A 19,453-nucleotide genomic window follows, 5' to 3' on the forward strand; every position below is an offset into this window, starting at 1 on the left:
ATGGTCCTCTGCCTGAGCGCCACTCAGGTGTTCGTCGAAGTACTGCCTCCACCTTTCGGTCACCTCACGATCGTCCGTCAGAATACTACCATCTTTATCGCAGCACACTTCGGCTCGCGGCACTAAATCTCTGCGAGATGCGATTCTGGTAGAGTTTCTGGTAGAACTTTCGTGTTTCCTGAGAATGATGCAGCTGTTCCAGCTCTGCATGCTCTTCCTTTTCCAGGCGGCTCCATAAGCTGCTTAAAATTAGTTTCCTACCCTACCAGGAGTCATATTTTCACAACGGCTATGCATCAAAACATAAAAAGATATGAGAACGCTAGAGCTACCGAAAAAGAGTACACCGTCGGAAAAAAACGCGAGTACGATGAGCAAGTACTCGCCAACGCAGAGATCAGTTATGCGTGAAACTACATGCGGAATTTCTCTAAAACAGTTAACAATGTTAGAAGTAGGAACTTCTCTATTCTTCTGGTTACCCAAAGACGGCAACCTGCTTATACTTACTGATGAACCAGTTAGGTGGAGTTAGGAGAGGATAGAGAAGCACCCCCACGTAACGCAATTTTGCATGGTTGCCTAGCGTAACATTTCGTTGACTACCCGAGCATCCCCGGAGCGGTTTGTGATCAGCCAGATTATTCTACGAATCTGGGTAGACAAACAAATGCCAAAGGCAGGGGCCTAGCGTAGTTGGTAACGTCTCCGCCAACCACGCTCGACGCCTACGTGCGAATCGCAACGCCGATATAGGTGTCGATGGTTGTCGAGTGGCGTGATCCATTCACAACCGACCCAACGGGTCTATATTCAACCCAAGTAACACACGTTGGTATAGAATAGTTGACGTTACCTATTCCATGACATCAATAAAAGCGCAAAACATGAAGGCTAGTAGAACAAGTACCGATAACTGCATGAAAGCAAGCCAACTTGATATAATTAAGTTCAATCAAAGAAATAGTTATCGGTTTCCGTTATACTCTACTAAATTTTTTGGAAATAAATATTGAAATTCAGTCCGCAAAATTAAGTTGCAAAATACATCTCGAGTACTAATACGGCAATGCGCAAATCTGTTGCTGTGACAACTGTTAACCAGCGCATGCGCAAATGTGTTGTGTCTGCGCAGTGCAACTAGATCGGCAATTTCTTTTAACAGTGGCAGTGATAATAATATGATGACAACAAATAATATTCAACCATTCAAAAAGAGTTGTTTCTTTCGCTTGAATATTGAAATTGTTTTCGCATAGTTTCAACGTATTCTGAATATAAAATCTAACAAAACTAGAAAACGTTGTTAGATATACAATAACAAAAATCTGAAGAGATATTGGTTACACTGCAAGCGTTTTGTTTATCTTTTGATGGCGCTTCAAAACCGCTTCGAATAAATATAGAAATCGTTTATATAATTTAAATAATAATTTGATCAAGTAATTTTGAGTTAGGTGTTGAATGCTTCGACTACTGTACGAAGGAAAAGCATTCTACAGGTACGTAGTGTTGTTATTAGATTGTGTAATGTCTTACGAAAAGACCAAGTGATAGTGATTGTCATTCTTAAACTCATGTTATCAAAAACATCTCCAAAACCAGAAAAAAGAGCTTGTTTTCAAAATGCGGTTGTATTACTGATGAAAAACAACTTTAAACACAATATAATAACACAAGTTTTCAATTGCGCTTGTAGTACACTTATATGACTACTTTCGTTGTTACTTATTTTCTAACATGTTTTGTGTGTTACTTGGGAATCCTAACCGATACCGGGTAGAGGGAGAACAAAAAAACAAATGCCAAACGACTGGTTGGAAGACCTCCTTCGCCCTATCTACAAGAAAGATCATCGACGCAACTGCAGAAACGATAGAGGCATCCCGCCGCAAAGTTCTGCGTACAAAGGGCTCTCCCGTATACTGTTTTTGAGACTGAGACCGTAGCCAGTGAGTGCCAGGCTGGTTTACAAGAGCTACGCTCCACGACGAATCAAATCTTCACCCTGTGACAGATCCTGAATAAGTTCCGAGAATTCAACCTGCAGACTTTGTGCATTTCAAGGCGGCGTACGATTCAGTCAAGCGAAATGAACTGTAGCAGATAATGTTAGAAAGCATTCAGAGTACCCTCTAGCGTTACGAATTGTTACATGGGAAAAGGGGAAGGAAGATCAACGTTACGTAACTAAAACAATTATCTGGCCTTTTTTGAACCAAACGACTCAAAAAAAATTTTTTTTGCGTTACTTAATTAATGGATGGCGCCTGAGCTGATTCGAATGACACTGAGGGATCAACCACATGCGTACGAATAGCGGGCGATACATCAGTCGCTTTCGGGAAGTTTGATGAACTAAAACAAAGGCTTTCAAACCTTCTGTTCAACATTGCTCTGTAAGGTGTAGTACGCAGAGCAAATATGGAAAGAAACGGCACCATCATTGGCATCGATATAATCGGGATAAATCGTAGAGCTGTGGAAGGGGCCGTTCAGGCCCTTTGGGAGATAAGTGGCGAGGTATGAACTCATCATCAACTCTGCCGGAACAAAGTACATATTAGCTAGAGGAGAACGCTGAGGTGGACGTGGATGGCGAATTCTCCGGAGTGCTTAAGAAATTAATATATATTGACATGTGACAACGCCGTGAGTCGCGAAGTCAAACGAGGAGTTGCAGCTGCAAATAGGATTTTCTACGAATTACGTAGGCAGCTGAAGCCCCGTAGTCTGCAGAATCAAACAAACTCCACCAGTTCGTGACAAAAAAAATGAACAAATTCAAGCAAAAGTGTCTTGCAAGATACAGAAACGTGAAGGATCCTACACACGTACAAAGTCCAAAAGTCTCTGAATCGCAATGAACGGCAAAATACGGCGGCAAAAGCACGTGCACGAAAGCTCCGCATCCAGATTATGGATGACAAGACGTATGTGAAAGCCGACTCCCAGCAGCTTCCGGGGCTCCATTTTTTACTGCTCATCATAAGTCTATCCACATTCGAAAGTAGAAGATGTCGAAGTTTGCCAAAAATACATGGTTGGAAATGGGTAAATAATTTGCTCGTTTGGAAATTGGAGCTTCCCATTTGTGCCTACGGGACGGTCAATGGGAAGGTGTACCTTAGGTAATGCCTCCAAAAGCGTTTACTTCTACTTCTAAAGTCACACAAACCTCTTCTGGCTGAATTTAGTCTTGCGCCGAAAGATATTTTAGATACACTTCGGAAGCCTAAATACGTCAGTAGTTAAACCACTTTTATGTTGTGTACAAACAAAAAAAATGTTCGACGCAATTTCTACCCAATACTGTGAGGTAGGTTCACCGAAAAAAGACTAAACAAAAAAACACGCACGACGCATCCATCAGCGTTAATTTTATGGCTCTATGAAGGGTTAGCTGTCAAATTACCGCTGACGGATACGTTGACGCACCATTCTGCCCGGCGCTTCACCCAACCGTCAGTCAAAAGGCGAAAATAAAAACCGATCCGACAATGCAAGAAACATGATAGAATACCGTTGCGCTAAAGTAATTCCCACCATCCAGTGGCGAAAGTGTACTTCATGGTTATACTTGTTCCTCCCTAAAACGGTAAGCCGTTCCCAAAATCAGTAGAACGTGCCTGCCGCAGTTGGATGGGAAGTCAATTTGTTTAAATTGAAGTCCCGTCATCATCGCGGCAGCCGGCACTCGTGCACCATTTTCTGCGATAGCGCTGGGTGCGGAAGCCGGTAAAGCGGTGGCGACAGTCAGGGTGCCAACATTTAACGGTCCATTAATTTTACATAATTCTATAAAGCGTCTCCATATGATGGTGGGATCGACGACAACGACGATGACGACGACGACGACGACGACCACGAGCGACACGATTGCTGAGACGGGGAGCGGCACTACAGCTGCCGCTATTTTAATGCGAATATGCCAATTATTCCTTGATCGGGAGGAAAATTATCGAACGTTTATTTGCGGGGAAACACCGCGCGATGGGTGCATGGTGGGCTCCAATCCTGTGCGAATGAATTGATGCTGTGCTATGTGAATGTTTGCGAAAAATTCAGAAATTCTATGAAGCAGGTTTGCGCGCTTGATTTCGCCATCAAAATTGGGCGCTATACTGATGTGAGCGATTTTGAAATTTCACGCTACAACATTATACCGGTGACGGCATCTAGGGAAATGGTTAGAGGATGTTGAGGCGATTGCCAGAAACAGATTTTTGTAAACATCCGGAAGGTGAAGGTGTCGAATGCGAGATTATATTGATCGCCTTCGCTGCAAGTAGTGATTAGGGTGCTTAGTAAGCAAGGTAGAGTGATCATAGATTAAGCTTCTCTGATCTAATTGGTAACGATGATTGCGTAATTGTGTTTAACGGAAATTGGTTAATCACTTCATTCTATATGCATTAACATAAATTCACGTATTTCCTCTTTCAAATATTAGTATGAACCTAACCTAGCTTTTATTCTATGTAGAAATGAATTTTGCCATTCATCAGAATCCATTACGAAACGAACATGATGGGGTAGAGTCTTTTAAAATTACCGCCCTCTGAGTGACAATCCATAATTTAAGCTTCAATTAGGGATGGCGAACACATCGCATAAAAAAATGACTTCATTCGAGACGGACGCTCGATCTCCTCGGACTTGCTTCTCATTACGGAACGCGCAGTATTGCTAAGTGGTTTGTTTTATCCACGGCGCTTGACTTCGCGAGACGTAGCGAGAAAGCGGCGGGTGTGTTACTTCTCCCTTCGAACGATAATCGCTTAAAACAATTGATAATAAAATTAATTGACGTTCCATTAAAAATTCATTAAACTGTCTGTTGTGCAGAAACCGAAGCTTTTATCGCCCTTTCTGTGTCACGAAGTGCCATTCCTTATTTATATCAACTATACTGTAGGTACTTGGCACAGACCGGCCAACGCTTTTCGATTATAAATTTCCTTTCCTCGAGCCCCTCTCTAATGATGTACCCTCGTTTTTAATCTACTTTCTTGTTGCGCAGTGCCGGACGGCTGCAATAACCTTGTCACCGATGTCACTGCAAAGTGGATAGCATTTAATGCATGGACAGCGATGAAGAGGCAGAAGAAACGCTCATTTTCTGTTCAACAATCCGACAAAATTCTGAAAGGTCTACTCCCTTCTGCTATGTTTTCTGCTTCACATTTGATCAAAGCATCGCAGCACCGGAAAGCTTTTTCTTCTGTTATTACAGAGCAGACGGTGGTGGTGAATCGACTAGGGAACTGAACAGAAGGCAGTCCGCTTGATCCTTCTATGATTTTAACTCATAATACTCACCCTTCTCGCCACCCGCGTGCCGCTAGTTGAACGGTGTGGGACGCTTCCATCAACGATGGCAAGTCTGGTGCTCATTAACGGCTCCGTTGTTGAGTTTCTCCTTGGGCCCCGGAATGGTTCTAGAATGGCTACGGGCTTGGTTTCTTACCGACATTGTGATAGTATATCATTTAATAACTAATCTGTCGATATTTGAAAGACTGTGCTAACATCTATCAGGGGTAGAAATTATTTCATAGCGTTTTACAAGAGATGACGTTTTTTTATCATCCATATAATACAAAATCACATCCCATCACGTACAAATATAAATATTGCTTGTAAAGCTACTGATATCGTTAACCGTTCTCACTCGATGACATTAATTTAATGTGTATGTAGAATGCAACTACAACAAAACCTTTTTTCTCTCCCTTTGAACGTCAAATTCATCGTTCAATCCCTCACAATGCTAGTGTCAATATCGCAGCTGATACAAAAAATTAAAATAACTTTACAAAACTATGTATTTACCCAAGAATTACGTTTATTTACGTTTCGTTTTATGTCATTTTCTACCACCAAAGCGGCCCACACGGTCCGGAAAGCAATAAATAATATAATTCACACACAGGAACGGTTAAAAAACTATAACTATATTAGAACACTGGGTTAATCGTTACACTTTCGAAGAGTATTGTCTTTAGCAAAGTTTAACAAGATAACATTGTCACAAAAAACTTCGCTGACGACTAGTTTCTTCTAATTTCTCTTGTTTTAAAGATACTTAGTTTCGTATCAGACTTGATTTTTTTGAATATCCTAAAAAGCTCTAACATTTCGAAGGCAATAATGTTCAACATATATTTACACATCATCGACATACAACTTTGTAGAAGACAGAGAAAGATAGCTCTTCTACAAAGACTGAGTTCTTGCCTATTTTTAAAGGAAGCATTTTTTGTATGCCTGAAGAGCATTAAGCAGAAGTGCCACTGCGACAGGAATAATTTTTTTCTCTGGCTGGCACCGATTGCTTTACACAGATTACATAATGCTTGAACTCATTGATGGAGTAGAACTAGTTGGTTGTAAGCCTGTGCCCCAATCCGGAACAACATGGTTAATGAAACCAGTGAACGTTTTGGGATTGGTACTTCATACCTGGTATGGAGTTGAGCGGTAACTTCCGAAGAAGTTGAACCTCGATGAAACAAGAGCTCCGCAAAAACAGAGCAAATACGCTGAACTCTCAGGTTCAGCGTTGCAGAAGCGGCAATTGTCGGTTGGGTTGGGACTTTGCCGATTTTATTTAAATGATAGAGAGCGGGACAGTGTCCGGTGAGGAGTCCCGTGATGATGCGTAGTGCACTACGAGTTAAACTAAGTAGCTTCTTGGTAGCCGCAACATTGGGGTAGATAAACTGTTTAGCCTGTCTACAACCCTGCGCACGTTGCCAATGAGATGCTATTTCTAGCTATTCCCATGTACTTAGTTCTCCTTTAATGGCGAATATTGAGGTACCCAGAAACGGTTCCGGTTCAATGAACTACTGAGCAGATCCTTGTTTTGCTAGGCTGTCGGTATATTCATTTCCCTCGATTCAACAATGTCCGGGTACCCGAAGTAGCATAACTTTATTGAGCCGGAAAAGTTCCTTGAGTGTTACAATTCCCAGACTAGTCTGGAAACTTATGTGGCAGACTTGAATGCTGTGTCAATCACCCTATATGAAACTTCCATATCAGGTTTTGCTTCCATCCAGTCTGAGATTCTTGTTACTAAACGTGTTAACTTGAACTCTTTCAGAATGCTTAGGTGTGCCGGTGCCACTGTACAAGATTCTGGAAAACTACTTCCAGAATCGAGTACTAGTCTACAACACACATGAGGGTCAGAAATGCGTTCCGATTACCGCAGGAGTACCGCAAGGTTCCATCCTGGGTCCGGTACTGTGAAATGTATGACGGTGTGATGAAGGTAAAGCTCCCACCGGGAGCGGCGATTGTGGGCTTCGCAGACGATATAACTCTAGAGGTCAACGGCGAGTCGATTAGCGAGGTCGAGTTGAAAGTTGCGCTATCCATACGCGTAGTTGAGGATTGGATGCACTCCAGGAAACTGGAGTTAGCGCATCACAAAACGGAGGTAATCGTGATAAACAACCGCAAATCGAAACATAAGGCGGCGATCAGTGCCGGTGGATGCACTATCGCCTTGAAGCGATCCTTGAAGCTCTTGGGGGTGATGATCGATGACAAGCTCACGTTCGGGAGCCACATCGACACTGCCGATAAGAAAGCTTCCACGACTACAGCGGCATTATCGCGCATGATGTCGAATAACCCGGCGGTATGTAGCAGCAGGCGAAAACTGCTAGCTAGCGTGACAACGTCTATACTCAGGTATGGCGGGCCCGTGTGGTCCAACTCTACCAAGGGTAGATGGACACATCGACACCGATAGCCGAATGGATCGAGGGGCATCATGAAGAAGTTAACTTCCACCAGACACAGATACTGTCAAGCGTGCACAGGTTCGGGCTCGCGGAGTCACCTATGTGACCACAATGTTCGGGCGCGGAGGTAGCCGCCGAGCATGTGCGGGCCAGATACTACTCCGGAAAACATAGTGGAAAGGATGTGCGAAGACGAGGGTACCTGGAGAGCAGTCAGCACGGCTGCTTCCCAGATTGTTCTTTCGCTGCAAGGCATCAATCGACGGGACAACCATCGAAATGCCAGTGAAGGCTAGCCTTGTCTTCACTTAAGCGTCAAAGTCATTATATTATCGAATTGTCGTGGGTGCATTAAAAGCATAATCGCCCTTCACCCTGAAGCAATGCCGAACGGCGGTACCAGGGAGTACAGGGTGCGAGAAAAATGGAGAACCGTAGAATGCTTAGGTGACCCGTTAGGTCACCTTCGAGCATCGTTGTGTTTCTTCGTAGCCTCAGTGCATCAAGCTCTGCCTTCTTCTTCACATGCAAATGTAAGTAAGCAGAGCATGACTTCCATGGCTGCAGTCGGCGTTGTGCGCAGGGCACTGGTAACCAGTCATGAAACTTTGTTTAGTTTTGCCACCATACTAGGGTTGCGTAGGTTATGCGTGGCCGAGCAATGGTGATGTAAGACAAGAGTGCTAACTGTGGTTATAACCCCCAGGTCTTACCGAACAGTGTACTGCAAGCTCAGATTGCTGAAGTTACCTTCTTGATAGCGTAATCTAATTGAGCAGTTCAATTCAGCTTTTTTTGATTGATTCCAAAATATTTGGTCTCATTGCTGAAACTCAGTCTTACCCCATTCAGTAGTAGAAAAGTAATTGAATTCACCTTTCGCTTGGTAAAAAAAGCTCCCTCAACATCAAGAAAAGCGCAGACCGCTGTTTTTTCATATTTCAGTGTCTTCTCAATCTTCAATGCAATGCGGTTTCTGTAGATTTGCCCTGTTGACAGACACATTGGTGCAAGAGCAAATCCTTTAGAAACTCGCTGCGGATGAAGTTATCCGTAATTTTCTCCATCAACTTGAAAAGCGTTGACGTCAGACTTACTTACTTACTTACTTAGATGGCCGTACGTCCTAATACATGGCCTGCATAACGTGGTTTCGCCAATTTACTCGGTCCATGGCTGCCTGCCTCCATTTCCGCGGGCACCCGGTACTCTGCAGATCGTGCTCCATCTGGTCCACCCATCTCGCTCGTTACGCCCCTCGCCTTCTCGTTCCCGCCGGATTTGAAGCGAACACCAATTTTGCAGGGTAGCTCTCCGGCATCTAGCTACATGCCCTACCCAGCGTATCCTTCCAGCTTTAGCTACTTTCTGAATACTGGGTTCACCGTAGCGGCGCGCATGCTCGTGGTTCATCCTACGCCTCCACACTCCGTTCTCCTGCACACCGAAAATGATGGTTCTTAGTATCCTACGTTCTAATACTCCGAGTGCTCGCAAGTCCTCCTCGAGCATTGTCCACGTCTCATGCCCGTAAAGAACGACCGGACTTATTAGCGTTTTGTACAGGATACACTTGGTGCGAAGACTCAGATTTTGCGACCGTAGTTTTTTATGGAGTCCATAGTAGGCACGACTTCCACTGATAATACGTCTCCTTATCTCCCGGCTGGTATCGTTGCTCTCAGTTACCAGAGAGCCGGGGTATACAAACTCGTCGACCACCTCGAACTCATCCCCGTCGATTGTTACCGTATTGTCTAGGCGTGCCCTATCGTGCTCGGACCCACCTGCAAGCATATACTTAGTTTTTGACGTATTAATCTTCAGTCCAATCCTATCTGCTTCACGTTTCAGTCGGGTATACTAGTCTGCCACCGTCTCAAATTTTCTGCCGACAATATCCACATCATCCGCAAAGCAATTAAATTGACCTGATCTGTTGAAAATCGTGCCCCGCATGTCAAATTTCGCTCGTCTCATAACACCCTCTAGCGCGACGTTAAACAATAAGCAGGAGAGACCATCACCTTGTCGGAGCCCCCTGTGAGACTCGAATGACTCCGACGTTTCACCCGAAATTCTCACACAACACTTCACATCCTCCATCGTAGCCTTGATCAGTCTCGTCAGCTTCCCCGGGAAACCGTTTTCGTCGAGAATTTTCCATAGCTCTTGTCGGTTTCTTGTATCGTATCCGGCTTTAAATCAAAGAAAAGATGGTGTGTAGGGACTCTAAACTCACGGCACTTTTGGAGGATCTGCCGCAGAGTAAAGATTTGGTCAGCCGTAGACCGTCCTTCCATGAAGCCGGCCTGGTAGCTTCCTACAAACCTGCTGGCTAATGGTGACAGGCGTTGGAAGATGACCTGGGAAAACACTTTGTAAGCAGCATTCAGGACTGTAATCGCTCGATAGTTCTCGCAGTCTAGTTTGTCGCCCTTTTTGTATATGAGGCAGATAACCCCTTCTTTCCACTCCTCCGGTAGCTGTTCTGTTTCCCAGATCTCGAAGATCAGCCGATGCAGCGAGCTGGCCAGTTTGGCGGGGCCCATCTTAATAAGCTCAGCTCCGATGCCGTCTTTTCCGGCCACTTTGTTGTTCTTGAGCTGCCGGATCGCATCCTTAACTTCGCTTATTGTTGGAGTTGGCACATCTTTGTCGTTCGTTGCACCGACCAAGTCTTCTCCGCTCCTGTTGTGGTCTCCTGCTTGCACGCCATTCAGGTGTTCATCGTAGTGCTGCTTCCACCTTATCCCTACACATTTCGGCTCGTGGGACAAAGCCTCTGCGGGATGCGTTGAGTTTTTGGTAGAACCTTCGTGTTTCGTGTGTGCGATGCAGCTGCTCGAGGTCTTCACATTCCTCCTCTTCCTGGCGACGCTTTTTTTCCTTGAAGAGTTGGACTTGCTGCCTCCGTTTCAGTCTATATATATTCTGACGGGTGGCTCTACGCAGCATTGTTGCCCGCGCTACGTTCTTCTCGTCCAAAATCTGCCAACATTCTTCGTCAAACCACTCGTTAAGTCGATTCGGTTGCACGTGTCCCAGGACTTCCTCCGCAGCACTGCGGATAGCTGTTTTCACGGCATTCCAGCGATCCCCTAGATGGGCTTCTCCAAGCTCTCCCTCTTCTGGCAGTGCAGCTTCGAGCGATGACGCGTACTGTGTTGCGATGTGGGTTGCTTCAGTCGCGCGAGATTATACCGTGGCGGGCGACGATACCGTATGTTATTCACAACGGATAGTTTTTGGCGTATTTTAACCATCGCTAGGTAGTGATCCGAATCGATGTTAGCGCCTCGATGTGATCTGACGTCGATAATGTCCGAGAAGTGCCGACCATCTATCAAAACGTGGTCGATTTGTGTTTCTGTTCTATTCGGTGATCTCATGTGAGTCTATGGTAGAGGCTATGCTGGAAGAAGGTGCTACGTATGGCCATGTTCTTGGAGGTGGCAAAGTCGATTAGTCTTAGGCCATTTTCATTCGTCAGCTGGTGTGCACTGAATCGTCCAATCACCGGTCTGTACTCCTCCTCCTGGCCAACCTGATCGTTGTAATCCCCGGTGATTATCTTGACATCATGTTTTGTGCAGCGGTCATATTCACTCTCCAACTGCGCGTAGAATTCGTCCTTGTCGTCATCGGTACTTCCGAGGTGTGGGCTATGCACGTTGATAATACTAATGTTGAAGAAACGGCCTTTGATCCTCAACCTGCACATTCTACGCTACGATGTTGAACTTGCGGGTCTTCAATTCCTCGGAAAGCACGCGGGTACTTCCAAGGAAGTTGAGAGATCGGCAGTTCCATGTTCCGAGAATCCAATCGTTAGTCCGTTTTCGTTGCCTAGGTCCTAGCCGATTGTTCCGGTCCGTACTTAACATTATTGCGTTCGTTGCTGTTGTTTTTTATTGGTGCGGGCTTGTAAGACCAGCGACCAACCACACTATGTCGCAAGGGGGCCATCGTAGTGCCATTGTTCAGAGTCCCGGGCACTACCGGGACTTGAGAAGGACACTGCGTTACTTAGAACGTTTCTGTTGGTGTCGATCTCAGGAAACTCCCTTCCGAGGAAGGAAGCCCCGCTCCCTGTCAGCATGCGACCAGTTGGTACCACGAGAAGGTAGGGATACGGTAGCTGAAAGGCTGAGGTTCATTAGTGGGGGCTAGTGCTGGGACTATCCGGATTAAAATATCCGGATATCCGATCTCGGATATCGGACAAATATCAAAAATCCGGATCAATCGGATATCCGGATATTATCCGACAGGATATCCGGATTTTCGGATAGTCGGATATCCGGATATCCGGATATTGAATCCGAACATAGTTTAATGAGAATTATGTAAATAAATACTCACGAGGGGATGGGGGATTGTGGAAAAAGCTATTTTTCGCGTTACATCTCATTCGAACGGGCCTAAAAGCTAGAAAAAAAATCCGGATATCCGACGGATCGGCAGTGTATTTTGTAAGGGATGCTTATAGCATCCCAGTTGGACGTGATTTTGGCCCTGTTGAACAGGCGTCTAGCTCTCCGACGAAAGTTGCTAAGAGTTTCGTTCCACCAGGGCACATCACGGCAAACTGTGAAAGCTTCCGTGATTCTATGCTGTAGGCCACCCGTTGCGATATCCAGTTCAAATGGAGTCTGAATATTTATTTGGCAGGATGTCCCTGAGCTAACCAGATGTTGCTTGAAAAAGTACCAATTGATTTTCTTAGGATTCCTTAAGTGTTCTCCTTTAAGAGGAGTGGCCTCGATGTCAAATCTAATATGTCTTTGGTCTAAAAACTTGGTTCACTAGAGACGTGCCAGTCTAAAAAACCTAGGACAAACACTGGAACTTCGTTATGTCGTCCGCGTCCCCTCGGAGGCAACGATCATTTCCTGTGTGCCGTTGGACGTCTGGACTTCCACCGCAATGGCAACCAAGTCTCGTTGGATGAATTCTGTAATCAGAACAAATTTAATATTTCTGTTCAACAGAATTGCAGTCCTAGGGTTTGACGTTTCCGATAGGCGGACGGTTGCCATCAGTCGTGACGCTGGGTTGGGTTGTCTGCGCACCATCAGCAACAGGCTCCTGTTGCAGCAAACGGCAGGCGACAGAAGTGCGACTTCCACGTTTTGACGGATTAAGGCTCTAAGGGTTGCGACTGCTCAAATGCTCGCGCTTACTCCTCATTCGATTTTTCGGCGGAACCTTCTTCGCTGTTGTGGATTGCAACGTGCAGGTGGTGGAAGTACACCCCCTGAGGGAGTCTCCGAACATACCATTCCCACCTTTGCAACAAAACCTTTCGCGCCTGTGTTCGAAGACTTTCTGCCAACCAGCCGCATACGTGCTTTGCCGTATTTAAAGTTCAGCAGAAAGCAATGTGCCACTACTTGGTTCGCAGACTGTTGGTTCAGTGACGTTGCGATGGCATACTCGCCATGCACGTGTGGAAAAACCGTCGTTCTGGTTTTGGAGTAGACGGAGAATTCTCTCATTCGTGGTGTCCACACTGTCCTAAAAGTACCCGACGAATCGTAGTACCTTAGGCAGGTCCTTAGTGTGAAATACACGAAGGTGTGCTCTCTCCCACGGTTTGAGAGAAGACGCCGTAGGCCGTGTCGCTATCGGCACAGTCAAGTTGAAGGAGGCCGTTTTTTAGTCAGAAGCTCCTAAACTTGGGCCTGATGGTTCCTGGTCTGCAATGCAGTCCAGGTTGACGTCACGAATAGTTTGTAGCCGCTCAGGGGTAAGTCGGGAAGCTAGATAGTCGATCGATGTAAACGACAGGCTTGTTGCCTCCAGCGTCTCCCTATACGTTACCCCTGGAATTTGACGCGGTGCAGGAGGCTCCAGTGTTTGGTGACGCTGTATCAGTCGACCATTGTCGACTGATTGATGAACTAAACTTGTGGCCTCCTCGCGTGAGTGGCCTTGGCTTAGCAATTTTTTCAAGTACCGCAGTTGCGATTGACCGTTTGACGATAGCACGAGATGACTCAGGTTTCCCTGTGTCATTCGACTGCGTCACCGGGATGACATTCCCTCGGGCTCTCCTCTTTCCCGCTAGGCGAACCGAGGATTAGTGATGAAACCGAGGGTCCTCCTCCAGTTCCATCTCCTCAATTCTGCCTGTTGCAATCGGCCTTGTAGGGCTGCTGCACGCCATGAAGCTTCTCAACTCCATTTGTTTCGACAGGCAAAGGTTACCGGGGCCTTTTAAATTATAGATTTGTAATTTGAGTTCATTTCTGATTCCACGGGTGTGCCACGTAAGAAGGGGTCTTTTGCGTATTGCGGTGGCCTAACGCAGAAGGCTAAGTACTGTGGAGAGCGCCAAGTATTCCATAAGCTCCGTTAGCGGCTGGGATCTCTCGGCACGAGTCGCTTTGCACCTTAGCTTAGGGGTTTAAACCATCACATTTTTGTGTAACAGCCATGGTTAAGAGCTATTACAACCATCCTCCTTTACAGGATCTTTGGACCCTCTGCTCCAGTTCACAATAATATAGGTCTATTCATACAGGCTGAACTTAAACTAAAGAGAACCGTCACAGACCGAGTTGAAGTATGATTCATATGAAGAACATAGCGCTTTTTAGATGAAAAATTCAGTAGAAACTTAGGTAGTACTTTAGTTCACACCCTATAGTTCAACACAGTTGTGTGCAACAGAGTGCAACCAGAAAAGCTGTGACTAAAAGTGAGATCTGAACTTGCGCTAGATTTGTCGTTAGAGTGGGCAGTGATGCCATAAAAGCGATGCTAATATTTGTAAACTAAACTGAGGGTAAAACATTGTCAATATAAATTCTTGTCCTAATCATAAACATCTGTGAGCATGTAAATAACCGAGTCATTAAATGGACGCTCTCAAGGAAAAAAATTGTAACCAAGAATTTGTACCTACGTGAAATCCATCATTATATCAAACACAGGCAAAGTGAAGCGCTGACGTCTCAGAAGTAAGCTGGTCATGGGCCTCCGCATTCCACCAAAAGAACCAACTTTAAAGTAAAAATTTCGCACGAGAAGTGTTCCTACATAAAATTTAAAAGTTACAAAAGCATTTTACTGAAAAATATACTGTATTTTTCGAATATGTGGTTCCATTATCAATGCTTGAAAACAAGCAATGATAACAATTGTAAGGGCGAATTGCGCTCGTAAATAAAACATTTTTTAAAACTTTTTTGCTTATAGTATAACTAAAAAAATCTCAATGAAACATCATTAGAAGAACTTTTTGATAGTGGAAAGGTTTTTAAACAACTTTTTGTTGAATAGTGAAACAATCTCGCATATGAAAAATTGTTCCGATTATGATACAACACCCTAATCAAGAAGCATTTTTCATGTCTTAAACATCTGACAACCATTATTACCTTCCAAAAAGTGTCGAAACACCTGAAATAAGTATTACTACTCCTACAAAAGTTGCACATGAAGAAAACAATGCTCAATACACTTTCACTAATTCAGTTTTCATTTATATTCCTAATATTGTAAAATGTTGTTCCGCAAAACCTATATAAAACAAGATTGTTTTGATTTTGTATTTTGTAAGGGAATTCATTAAAAAGCATTCTTCTTAATCGTTAGTACTCGATAGGGTACCCGGATTCGTTTTCAGACTTCATCGCTTTAAAAAACATACTGAATGGCTATTCCGGAGCAGATTCCCGATCTTAAACATGGTCTCGGAGATCCAGATTATCGAGAACCATATGGAGAATAACGGCTCTTTAGGTCCCCAAAACCGATCAACGAATGAAAAAAATAGGAGCATTTCATTTTGGCGGTTACCCGGATACCCTGCCGAGCTCTTACGGCCAATATCCTTCCCATATCTTCCCATATCCCAAAAATCGTCCATATATTACAAGATAGGCATTTTTACAGGAAAAACAATCACTTCCTATTTGTTGTTCCAGAAATAAAATAAAATTTCTTTTTAAGTCAAGATAATTTGGCCAACATTCTGTAGATTCTAAAGCTTTAATGTGTAAAATTTCGAAAAACAACTTGTAAAAAAACGCGGAAAAAGGAGTTCTACATGAACTTCTATCATTTTGTCGGGCATATATTTCTTCAAATGGTTACCCGATCAGTCAAAGATATCAGGATTATAACAAATCTTGATATTTTTCACGAACTTTGGTCTCGTTAATAGTTAAAATATCAACATTCCTATCAAAATTACTTACTGATTATTACGGAATATAGTAAGTTTTGTAAGGTTTTTGGCAGAAAAAGATCAGAATTAGTTAGAATGTACATTATTTCGTTGATTAGGTAACAAATTTTGTTATAAATATGCTTTAAAAAACACTTTTGAACATTCAATGACATGATAACAAAATTTGATACAATTTTGTACTTCATTTTGGCATATCAAGAATATCAAAAGTATTTGTGTTACCCGTTTGTTATAATCGTTTGGTCGGGTAGTCTAAGATGCGGAAGCAAACAAATTCTTTTAACAAAAATGAATCTATCTGGAATGATACTGGAAAAGCAGTTACTTAACCCTCTAGTGCCCAAGTTAATTTTCAGACGGACTTCGAAAAAATCCCTATGAAATTTTATAAACAATTTTTAACTATTGATTGAAGCTTTTCAGAGATTTTACTAAAGACCTTCTAAAGGCGGCACTGGGCACTAGAGGGTTGAGATTGAAATCACATAACATTTCACTAAAAATTAATTCAAAGCTATTTTGAAATATGCCACTATTCAGTTTTTCACAGAAAATGATTCATACAAACATGATCGATAATTATCGTCTGACAATCGTTTTCTGCATTAGTGATGTAAAAACCCATTCGGAAAACCGGCAAATCGCTGAATCGGAAAGTTGTTGTTGTGCATTCAAACACCGGAAAGAATCAAATCGATTTCGCCAATTTTATCACCTATCACCAACATGCCACTAATACCAATATAGGGAACAAGTAGAGAAATTGGAGTTTCATTATATTATATTATTTTGTAAAGTATTCATACTTATAGTCTGATAGGGATACATTTCATTCAAAGTCTTAAGTGTTAAGGGAGAGCAACAGACACAATGAACTGAGTTGAATGGTATATGACATTCGGCCAGTTCGGTTTTCACAGCGAATGCTATACCTTTCCAGCAGAAACGCAAAAATACATTCAGCGCCGTCTGCCTACACAGAGAAACTCTTCTAATTTATTAGGGCGTAAAAAAGTTTTATGCACACACAAGTCCCCCAGGCGAAACTCAATCGTATATTAGGTACACCCACTCCAAACGTTGCCAGTCAGTCGCTTCAGACCGCCTGATTTTGCAAGTTTATTTTCCAATCAAGCCATTCAAAACATGCCTCTTCTCGGGGGAAAACATTGCCTTCCCTTATGGGCCTCAGAATGGACCACAGATTGAGGAGGCTGCGCTCAGCAACATTTGCCATCGGCCAACATTCAGGCAAAAAAATAACGTTCAACAAACAAACCACCAAGGCTCTCGTTCGGAATGATGGTGAACGATGGTATCTGGTGAAGCTCTAATCAGAAGTGAATCGCAAAGAACATTGCTGTAAGAAGAATAAAGTGCTCAGCATTTTGCGATTGTTAGCGGACCGAACCGTCTAATGTGAGGGCAGAAAAAAAAGAAAACGGTCGCGAGGAAAATACGTTCAATCAGTGACTCTATTCATCGGCGTTTTCCCTAACTCCAATTGGCCACTGGCTACCGCCCAACCACTTGCCTAGTGGCAAGTGCGATCCGCAGAAGCTCCCGGGATTTCTTCGATAACATGCAAAACAGATATCGACCCCGAAGCTGCCGTTGCTCACTGTTGATTTTATTCAATTTCGCAACAACCGAAAAGACGGGGGGAATGTACCACAATCAAACCGGGAAATTCAGCGGTTATTATTATCCACCGCCCACCCAGAGCTACGACGGTGGGAAATGGAATTTCCCCGACCAATCAGCATCTAAATCGAATCAGAGGGCCGCGTTAGCGACGACCAACGACGACAGTGAAGATGATGAATACAAAAGTTGAAATTAGAATTGAACTGTAGTTCCACTTTCAGCGGCAAAGTTTTGCCATTTCACAGCTATATCGCTGCACAGGATGAGCCGACGGTGAAACGATCAATAAGGACACTAATAAGCAACCCGACTAAGTTGGAGAGAGAAAATATTGAGAAACCTATGATCAAGTGTGGGCTAAAGAGCTTTGGAGATAAATCTTGAGAAAAATCACTTGCAGTCACACTTTGCTAGACGTAACTTTTCGGAACACTCCGTAGAGTGTCTTTACGGGAGATCTTTCTCTGGCTCCACTTGAAAAACTCTAGTTGAACGAGAGCTCAACATCCTTACACCAAATTTGTCTTTGTGGGACGTTTGCGATTAATGAACAGCGCACTAGCGTACTGACATAATTTATTACTAATTCAACAGGTGCCAGGACAGAAGTTTCTTTCTCCACAAAATGTCTCGCCTTGTTCAAAATTCAAGCTAGGTACATACGACGCACAAATTCAACTCAGCAACGACAAAAAATATACGCAATAAGCGTCTGAATGGATTTGGATGTCATCCTTTCTAATTTTATTAACCATAATCCCTGACAGTCTGTAGAAAAGTTTTTCTCTCGCAAGCGTGTAGCAATGAATGGCCGTAGGGTTTCTCATCTGTGTTTTGAATGTGGCTTTGAATGTTGTCTCATTTATCGTTTTTTATTATCACAGTTTCATGACTCTACAAAATCATGCTTCTCGTTTTTTGAGTCGTATAATATTACCTAAGCATTATGAAAAATGTTCAATGTCCCCAATGTAGTTTGTACTCGTCATTTAATCGTTTACTTATTGAAACAGATCAATAAAAATTCCAGATAAAGAGGGGGAAGAAAAGCCACCCTAAAAACTAAGACAGTCTACTCAATAGTCTGTTTAGTGAGATATTATTTTCCTTCCTAAAAAAGTTTTGTATTCTATTTTTAATATTTGCTTTATGAATTGTATTCAAAAAACGATATTTCCATAGCTCTGACACCTACACCTCACATTGATATGCTCAATGGTTCATTAGTTTGTAATATCAGAGCTCTATGGATGTGTTTTATATGACTTTATGGCTACATGTTCAGCCGTTTGTGTTCTAGCAATAGTTATCAGCTTTAACTTGCTACTCAATTCACAACCCTATTTCATTCTATTAAAAACAAATTCGTCGAAATCGCTGCTGCTAGCACAGAGATAACAAAGACTCTCCGCAGTATGAGGCCGAGCGTGGTCATACAGAAAAATTACTTACACCTTATACCAATACCTCTGCTCGTATTGTGGACGTTTTCAGCGCATCGCTCGGCCTAACCGCCTCCGAGAGAATTGGCAGTGCTCGATATCAGTACGGTAAGCCGGCAAAATTGGCTCCAACTTCATCAATTGCAGCGAGCGAAAGCCTATAAATATAACTGTAATTGTGCTATTTGTAAATTACACTGTGATACAAATGAGGAGTGCCCATACATCTCTTTTTAGCTCGATCATTTCTCAACTGATTTTCAATGTTTTAGCAGTTTTGGAAAAGTTTTAGCATTTTTGGAGCTAGGGTTCAAATTTTAGAAGTATTTGAAACCTTCCAGTATGTGCGCAAGTACACTACAACCTACTCGGTTCTTTCTGGAGCAGCAGAAAGCGGGTGG

Source organism: Wyeomyia smithii, chromosome 1, assembly GCF_029784165.1.
Source record: "Wyeomyia smithii strain HCP4-BCI-WySm-NY-G18 chromosome 1, ASM2978416v1, whole genome shotgun sequence".
NCBI classification, from domain to species: domain Eukaryota; kingdom Metazoa; phylum Arthropoda; class Insecta; order Diptera; family Culicidae; genus Wyeomyia; species Wyeomyia smithii.